The sequence below is a fragment of the Lolium rigidum genome, chromosome 1, assembly GCF_022539505.1.
Source record: "Lolium rigidum isolate FL_2022 chromosome 1, APGP_CSIRO_Lrig_0.1, whole genome shotgun sequence".
Taxonomy (NCBI): Eukaryota; Viridiplantae; Streptophyta; class Magnoliopsida; order Poales; family Poaceae; genus Lolium; species Lolium rigidum.
In genome coordinates this window covers 41,177,157-41,184,003 of record NC_061508.1, presented here as the reverse complement: position 1 = coordinate 41,184,003, position 6,847 = coordinate 41,177,157, and positions in this window count along the sequence as shown.

Here is a 6,847-nt window from a genome sequence, read left to right as displayed (position 1 = left end):
TGCAGGAAACTAAGCGAAGCAAATCTATCACCTTCCTGGCCAGGTATAGGTCAGGTGGCACGCCCTTGCACCAGCATCGGACGTGCGTGCCGAGGCTTTGCGGGCCGTCGCTCGAGGGACCAGGGCCAGCCGCAGTTCTGGGAGCCTCCCGGCTCTACTCGTGTTGCCCGTCGTTGCTCGCCGGTGGGTTTCCGACCGCAACACATTCTCGGCACGCCCGGTGGGACAGTCTTCGACATCAACTGCATCGCCATCTACATCTGAGATGGCGGAAGGTACTCCAGTCACGTACGAAGATCTGACTGAGGAGCTCAAGAAGAAGTATGACGAGGTCAAAGCTATCCTCGAAGCCGACCTCATCGGCTCTTTCTAGAGAACCCGCTCACACGGCATTAGGTGGAAAGGGTTCTCACCGAAGGCGCGCTCGATGGAGTGGACCTGTCTACCCCGTCGGAAGAACGCACCGAGTCTCGCGTCGGGAGATTAATTTCATGGTAGCTCATTCGCTGCACCGCCATTCTGAGAACCTGGTGAACACTTTGGAGCGTGTCGCCCTTCAGGTGATCCAGGAAATCATGAGGCATCAGTACTCGCCGTCAGGACCTGCTCTAGGGACTCATCAAGGAGAGATACCACTCCAGTCCCGACCACCGCTGCCGTTCGCGTTGGCAGCACCAGAAGTACCGAGTTCACCGGCATTCGTCGTCTACAAGATCGGTGGTGACCCTAGTGATTACCGGTTCTTGTATGAGGCGCCTAAGGAGATCCCTCACGGGTACACGTGCACATACGTGCCGGACCGCGATGAATCGGGCACTCACAAACCAGACTGCAACAGCAAGGACTTCTGGAACAGCAGGAGGAGCTTCTGGATCAGATCTTGAGAAGCAGACGTGGCTAGCTAAGTATGCCACCCCGACGAACCTCCAGAGCTCAACTCCTGCAGCTGGCTCAGATCGTGAGAAGCAGACGTGATTAGCTAAGTTTGCCACTCCAACAAACCTCCAAGGCTCAACTCCTGCAGCTAGCTCAGAGCTTGAGAAGCAAGCGTGGCTGGCTAAGTACGCCACTCCAGCGAATCTTCAGAGCTCGACTCCTGCAGCCAGCACCGCGGATCAGATCAGTACAATCTTGAGAGACCAGTTCGGCATGGTGCCGAAAAGGAGGGCGATCGGCTATTCCAAGCCGTACCCCAACGAGTACGATTTGATCCCACTACCACCCAAATATCGGCTCCCTGAATTCTCCAAGTTTAGTGGGTCAGATGGCTCCGGTTCAATCGAGCATGTGAGCCGATATTTGGCGCAGCTGGGCACGATCTCAGCATCAGATGAACTACGTGTGAGGTTCTTCGCACAGTCCCTCACAGAATCGGCTTTCGGGTGGTACACATCGCTGCCACCAGACTCAATCCGGACTTGGAAGCGGTTGGAAGAACAGTTCCACATGCAGTATCACTCGAGGCTTCCGAGGCTGGCATTGCCGATCTAGCACAAGTACGACGAAGCGCGGAGAAACAGTGTCGAGAATACATCCGGCGCTTCAGGACCGTTAGGAACCGATGCTATTCGGCTCGTTTGGCTCGAAAAAGAAGCGATCGAGTTGGCGGTGGTGGGTCTCGCATCACCGATCAAGGATATGGCTTCCCAAGCGGACTACCCTTCATCGGCGCATATGGTTCGGAAGCTGTCATTATATGAACAGCGCCACCCGAGTTGTACCAGGATAAATTCAAGCGTGTGGTAGTCCTGGTTGAGGCGAGATGAAGATGAAGGCTCGCGGGAGATCAAGAGGTAGCGGTTGCTGAATGGACTCGGGGGCAAGCCCCGTGTCCTGCAAATGGGTTAAGCCACAAGGTCCTCCAAGAGGGTTTGACTTCGACGCGACCAAAGCTGAGCAAATTTTCGACCTCTTACTTAAGGAGAAGCAGCTAAAGGTACCCGAAGGCCACAAAATCCCCACGGCACAGGAGCTGAACGGAAAGCCATACTGCAAGTGGCATAACACGTTCACCCATACCACCAACGCCTGCAGGGTGTGGCGTCAGCAGATCCAAATGGCGATAGAACAAGGGCGTCTAATTTCCAGCCAGTACGCCATGAAAGTCGACACACACCCTTTCCCCGCCGTTAACATGGTGGAGTGCACTTACCCTGGGAGGTGCCAGCCAGGTTTCTCGTTCAGCATCAACATGGTAGGACCTGGGCACCACTCTGGTAAGGACAGAGACGAGGGCAGCCGCTCTCATATCAAGGACAAAGAGGAAGACGTTCCACGCGATCGGCTCCAGCACGATGGCAAGCGCTACATCACAGAGGGAGAAGTGAAGAATGCGCGATATCAGCGACCTCTCTCTGATCACCTCCTCAGCAAATACATGAGTCAATACGACCAACGCCGACGATACGACGACGATGACGAAAGAGATCGTCTGGCTAGCAGGGACGCCAGGAGACATCGTCGGCATGATCGCGACGAGGAGAGATATGAGCGCCATGCCAAGGAAAAGTCAAGAGAGCAAGACGACGTGGATAGGCATCGGGACTGTCCCTTCTTCGGACACTCGCTGGGATTCAGGAATGAGCCGATTGCCTACAATCGGCAACCGCCAGAATGTAGACAGAAGAAGAAGGGTGCAGGAGACGTGTCAGTATTCAAACGTCTAGGGCCTCTCCCATCTCGGAACAAGCACGATGAGTCCTCTCGGGTGGAAGATCTCGAGGAGTTAGAAGACGACGATGAAGAAGAAGAAGATAAGTACCACCGGCCAAGGTGGTGCCCTGATGGACTCAGCCGTTCCCAAAAGCGTAGGGTTCAGCGACTACGTGGCTTGGAGGAAGCCGAAAGGTTATACCTGCACACGTTGAGGAAAGCGCGGCCTGATCTAGCCGCGAAAATTCAGCGAACTCTGGACGAAGAGGGTCGGCCACAAAAGAAAGAGTGGCACCCCAAACAAAGGAAAGCCGATGATAAGACATCGGCTGGCACAAACATGGTGTTCATCCTTCCAGCGGAGTTTTTGCTCCAGGATTAGACGAAGCACCTGTGGCACAACTTGACTGCGGCCCACGACCAGTTATCTTTGAGAAGCCACGAGAAAGGAGCTACAGACACCTGAAGGCCCTGTACTTACGAGGTTATATCAATGGGCAGCCTGTCAACAAGATGCTGGTGGACACCGGAGCGGCAGTCAATATTATGCCATACTCCATGCTACGTCGGTTGGGACGCTCTAGCTCGGATCTGATCAAGACCAACGTTACACTGAGCGATTTCAACGGCCAAGCATCTGAAGCACAAGGTGTTACGAACGTGGAACTGACCGTAGGAAGAAAAACCATCCCTACGACGTTCTTTATTGTCGACAGCAAGAGCACCTATGCTGTCCTGCTAGGGAGAGATTGGATCCACGCCAATTGTTGCATTCCATCCACGATGCACCAATGTTTAATACAGTGGGATGGAGATGAAGTAGAGGTCGTCCACGCAGATGACTCAGCCGAGATTTCAACGGCTGGCATGAACGTTTGGGAGACGGCAGGCCAAGAGCCACTCTCAGGCATCACTTTGGACGACTGCGAGCGCATCGACGTGACAAAAAACGGGGTGAGGCTGGTCTTATCCACCGGCCTGACCGTGTAACAAGAGCAAAATCTATGGACGTACGTGGCAAGGCCGATCCTTGTGATCGGCCCCAAAAAAATAAAAAGGGATAATCTTGTCTCAAGCATGTCACGTAGTTATAGTAAAGCAAGACCAAGATGTAAACCTTCTTTGAGCAATTCAATCAACATGGGGACCGATTCCAGCAATCGGCCAAAATTATCCTCGCCATACGTTCTGCCTGTATTCAACGTCGATCTAACGGACGACGGAAAGCCGGGATATGGGTTTACGTCAGCTGATGAGCTAGAAGAGATCGACATTGGTCCGTGGGATAAGCTACGACCAACATGCATTAGCAAGAGCCGATATCTTCAATCACTTGAAAGATTCGGCTCGGGGGGCACATAATATGGAATAATGGATGATAACATATGTAGACCGATGCATGAAATCGGCTAGTAAAAAAAACAAGGGCATGGAGGGCATCAGCACGAACACGATCCACCTCGGCAATCTCGGCCTCGTCATCTTCATCTTTGTCTGCTACCAGCTGCTTGTTCAAGGTCGCCAGCTCAGTCGTGCTGTCAGATGTGTCAGTTTTTTGCGTCCAAGGCAGCCTTCTTCTCATTAAGCCGTTGGCATTTGTCTGCAATATCGGCTTTCAACGGAAGCTGGGCGTGGCGCAGGTCGATTCTCTGACGAGCCGATGCCACTCTTGACCTGTAGGCAGACAGAGTCACGACTGGCCAAGGTTTCACCTGCAGCGTCACCGGGAGATGAGGCTGGATATCCTCCAGAATGCTTTTCACTGCCTCGGAGTCTTCAACCAATGTCTCGATGGAGGGGGAAAGCAGGGCCTTGAGATGCTGGAGTTGACCATGTGAAGTGCTGGGTCCTGGCTCTTCGTTCGTTTCAGCAATGGCCGGCTCGATGGATTCGGGGTCAAATGTTAGCAGGCTTGAAAGGTCATAACCCTGACAGACAACAAGAAAACGTCAGGAGGTAGCAAAGGAGTAAGGTAGAGCCAAAGGGAAGGATCGTACCTCTCCTAAAACCAGAGGAACAGCCGATGAACAGGTGATCGGCTCTGGTGTTTCTGTTGTCGGTTTGGCCAAGTTGGCCACCTTCTCAGCTACACTCGTAGAAGTTGCTAGGTCCAGGGTGGCGGATGGCATTGGTACCTCCTCGACTTCCCCACTAGAGGTGTCATCAGTCTGCAAAGGGAGTGGTTAGCCGATGAGAAGGACAAGGGATCATCATGCAAAATGAGCCAACGAAAGGATGGAGTTACGTTTGATATCTCTTGTTTTGATGAAGAGCCTTGTGGTTCCTTGCGAGCTCTCTTGATGCATCGGCTCTTTGTGCGTAGGCTGCCCTGCCCCGCTTTGATGGGGGTTTGGGAGACAGCAGGTTCAGGGGCTGACCTTTTCTTGGAAGCCGATGGTAGCAAGTCTGGTTGGCTCTGCGTGGTGGTTTTCTCAGAATTTCCTGAGCTCGAGTCCCTTCGACTGGACTGCGTGTCCTCACTAGAGTTTTCTTCAGTGGAGGTCTGTAGAAGAAATGCAAGTATGTTGCAGAAGCCTAGAAGGATGAAGGAAATCAGCCAAAGCATGGGTGAAACTTACGGGCGAGCCTTCTTGAGCTGGAGTAGGGCTTTGGCGCTTCAGAGTTTTCCTGGCAGCTACTTTCCTCACCGCTGTTCTCGCCTTGATTGAGGCTCGGGGGGCAGCTGACCTAGTAGACACTCTGCTTTTGGAAGCCGATTTGGGTGTCATCGGCTGGCTCTGCATCACAACCTTCTTCAAAGATGGTGAGTTTTTGCAGAAGAGGACCACCGGAGCTGCTGGGAGGAATCTGAAAGGAGAGCCGTCATCATCTACAGGGTCTGGACCGTCCTGTTGCTGCAAGGAGACAGAGCAAGGTTATAAAGAGAAATCATCGCAAACCACTTCAAAATAAATGGTGAGTAGTGGTACCTGCTCTGCAGGGATCCCCAAGCATGTGGGATGATGGGCAGTGAGATATGGGGGCCGATGTATGCAATCGGCCGATAGAAGAAATATATGTGCGAAGCAAGAGCCGATGCATGGTCATCGATTTAAGAATAACACAGCCGATGTGTAGTCATCGACTCTAGTGCCACAAAAATGTTATGAGCAGGCATCAAGTTACAGTCTGAATTGAGGAATGTTTACTTGAATCTGTCTAATTAGATCTTTGATTTGGGCCGTATGAGCATCTATTGGGGGAAGACCTATATTCTGCTATCGGTCCTTGATACGGTGATCTACTTTGGCAATCGGAATGATTAAAATTGGAGAACCAAATCGGAGGAATATTTTTCATTGATTAACAGAAAAGATCTTACAAGGAGGAGCCGATGGCTCTCAAAAGGATCATCCGATGTCTAATGAACTACTACTACTGGTCCTGCACTACTTCCTAAATCTACGGGCCGTTGCTGCACTCGTCCTCGTCATCGCTGCTACCGGCGCAGCTGCTGGCGGGCTCCTCGTCGCTGCTCCCGTAGCCCTCTACGGGAGCTTCGTCCTCCTCCTCGTCGTCGTCGTCCCACCAGGCGCGGAGGCGCTTTGCCGGCGGATATTCGTCGGAGGAGGTGTCGTCCTCCTCTTCCTCCTCCTCGTCGGAGGAGGTGAAGTCGTCCCAGGAGAAGCGGTCGTCCTCGCTCTCCGCCTCTTCCTCCCCGTCGACGAGGAATTGGAGGTCGTCCTCTCCGTCGGTCAGGGACTTGTCATCCTCGGACCAGACGGAGGAATCATGGTCCTCTTTGTCCCACGTCGTTGGGGCGAGGATGTCGTGCGCCGCCAACGAGCCCCACTATGGCGTCGGCTCACGAAAGGGAGACGATACGTAGGAGAGACCTGATGTGGCCGAGGAGGAGGAGGAAGAAGACATGGCTACGGAGGAAGAGGGTTTTTTGCCGATGGCTAGTACGGGGAAAGAGAATGAAGAGGCGAACTGCTCGACGCGGTTAAATAAAAGGGGGTATAGTGGAGATTCAATGCCACAGCAGTTTCCGAGGAAGTTGTGCCCAAAGAAAAAAAATTGCCAGGTCACGCGGAGAAGTTGAGAAGGCAAGGCATCATGATGAAGGGTACTGCGACGGTTCTGCTCTGCCACGACATGACCCGACGAAGAAAAAAGTAGAGTGATTTTGGAATTATCATTTCCAAAACCAGGGGGCATGTGTTATCACCGGAATTTGACCGGATCGAGAGGT